This window comes from Limulus polyphemus, unplaced genomic scaffold (genome assembly GCF_000517525.1).
Source record: "Limulus polyphemus unplaced genomic scaffold, Limulus_polyphemus-2.1.2 Scaffold8474, whole genome shotgun sequence".
Taxonomy (NCBI): domain Eukaryota; kingdom Metazoa; phylum Arthropoda; class Merostomata; order Xiphosura; family Limulidae; genus Limulus; species Limulus polyphemus.
The window spans coordinates 16,693-19,668 of NW_013674084.1; positions in this window are offsets into that span (position 1 = coordinate 16,693).

Below are 2,976 nucleotides of genomic sequence, written 5' to 3' on the forward strand. Positions count from 1 at the left end.
CGTAACCCCCAGCGGCTCAGACTTGTTGATTAAACCAGCGTAACACCCAGCGGCTCAGACTTGTTGATTAAACCAGCGTACCCCCCAGTGACTCAGACATGTTGATTAAACCAGCGTAACACCCAGCGGCTCAGACTTGTTGATTAAACCCGCGTAACCCCCAGTAACTTAGACTTGTTGATTAAACCAGCGTAACCCCCAGTGGCTCAGCTGTAAGTCTGAAGAATCATAATGCTAAAAACCAGGTTTCGATACCTGTCGTGGGAACACCACAGATAAACCATTGTGTTGCTTTGCACTTAGCAATAAAAACAAAGTCTCAACCAGAGGTTCTCAAACAGAGCCTCCTTCTCCTTCCTCTTGTCTGCCCCCCCCCCCCAGTGGCACCACGGTATGTCTGCGGACTTACAACGCTAGAAACCTGGTTTCGATACCCGTGGTGGGCAGAGCACAGATGGCCCATTGTGTAGCTTTGTGCTTAACTACAAACAAACAAATCTCTTGTCTGTGGTACTCTGTCGTCTCCCATCCATAAAAATGAACGCAAATAAACCTGTAAAAACAAATCTAATATCTAAACTAAGAACTGCAGTGAAGTACAGATTGGTTGGGTTTGAATTTCGCGCAAAACTACTCGAAGGCTACCTGCAGTAGTCGTTCTTAATTTAGCAGTGATAGTCAACAACACACACCGCCAACTCTTGGACTTTTTTTTTTATTCTCCAACGAATAGTGGGATTGACCGTCACATTATAACGCCCCCACGGCTGAAAGGGCGAGCATGTTTGGTGTGACGGGGATTCGAACCCGCGACCCTCAGATTGTGAGTCGAGCGCCCTGACCACCCGTCCACTACCCAGTTTTAAAACCACTGATTTTAAACAACATTGTTTGCACATACTACTTGACAATACACAAAAAAAACATTCGAGATTATTCCACATAAACTTTTTCTAAAAAAATGTGATACGTTCAAAGCTTCTCAAGAGCATAATTCATATACACTTATCTCGAAAATGCTTTTGTTACTTTGTTGGAAACACGACAGCAATGTATACGGAAACGGTAAATTTGTGAACTTTTCATTCTCCCGTTTACATAAATCATGTAAACAATAAAGCTGGAGTGCCTTTACAAAAGTTACGTTAGTTTAATACATTTTTACTATCAGTAGTTTGTTTGTTGCTGAGCCACCGGGGGCTGGGAATACTTTTAAACAAATTAATGGCTAATTATTACAAGTCATTTTTATTTTGCAATTCATAACTGAAAGCTTCGCGGCGTATTTCGATTTTTAGAAGTGTTACAGTGAAAGAATGAACTGTTAATGAATATCAGTAGTATTAAAGTGTGCAATTCTAAAACGTAGTGATTAGTAATCCATTTTTCGTCACTAATGTATTATCCAACGATCTTCGAAAGGTGCTCCTAGATGGCAGGACAATCAGATACTTGTTTAATATATTATATTGGACAACACTTTGATATGTAAAAAAAAATTCATAATATATGCATATAGTATATATATTAGATGACAAAACTTTCAACTTGAGCTAAGAAAATTATTTCTAAGCAACAGCACATTTACAGTGTTAAAAGCTTGTACGTTAGAAAAATGGCTACGAAATAGGAAAAGGAATAGTAATACAGCTATTTAATGTTTTATTTTGTATGATTATTTTGTTACCTTCGGTTTCAACTCACTATAAGGACCAAAAGCCCCCTGGTGGCGCATCTGTCGGTCTCACAGCTAAAAACGCAAAAATTCGGGTTTCGATACTCGCTGTGGACAGAGCACAAATTGGCCATTGTGCAGCTTTGTGCTTAATAACAAATAAAACAGAACAGAACAGGACTAAAATATATTTTCAGTTTCTCCTACGCAGACAACTATCTATTGTATCTTATATCATCTTTCTCATAACTGCCGCTTTTCATTTAATTTTCCAAACTTAATTTCATTAAAAGTATTATAGCTCCATAAATTCTCAAAAGACCAAGAAAATAAAAAAGGGGGCGCTGTAGAACATAAATTAGTGACGTTTGATGATACCGAGTGATTAGAAGCTGTAACAAACGAACAGTAACGGTCACTCGATAGAAAAATATAAATAAATGTATTACCTTGCAGACAGACGGTCACAAAACGTGGAAGGTGGACTGCACGAGCTAACCAAAGTCATACAGACAAAACATTTATTTTTTAGTTCTGAAGACTGGTTTGGTTGTGTCAGCGCAAAGCTACACAATGGACTACCTTCACGCTGTCCACCACGAGGAATCGAACCCCGGATTTCGAGCGTTGCAAGTCCTTAAACGTACTTGCCGACCTACCTGAGGACATGTTCTAAATAATAAACTTTTAAATTAATTGATACTTTTCAACACATCTCAAAATACCAGAATACAATTATAGAAATAATTAGATTTCCTGTAATAGGAATTGTACAGAATAAACATATTTATTGTTTTATAGTATGACCCAAAAATTATTCATCCAAAAATAATAAAAAATTAAAACAACGGCGCCGAAACTTTGCTTAGTTTCAACTAACGGTATTGAGTCTCTCGTCACCAGGTGACTGGTCAGTCGCATCAACAACAACATGGCGTCTATCTCATCCCTTGAAATGTGATGAGTGTTCTATCACTACAATCGCTGTTGTATTCGGAACAATAGACATATAGAGTTTTAACCCTGTTTTACAGTAACTCGACACCGGTGGTTAACTGTATGCAAAGTTTGGGCGTCTTGGTATTCATATTTCATGGCTTTTTTATTTTAGTTTGTTCAATGAATAATTTTAGAAAAGTTTCGTGTTTTAACGACAATGAATTAGTAGAATTATTCATATGAGTTTATCAAGAAATTAATTTTCAAAACTACACAATAACTAGTTGTTACATTTAACAAAATGTTAGTGTTACGCAAAACTTCATTTCAGAAACAAACTGTTTTTTTTATTGGTTTTGTTT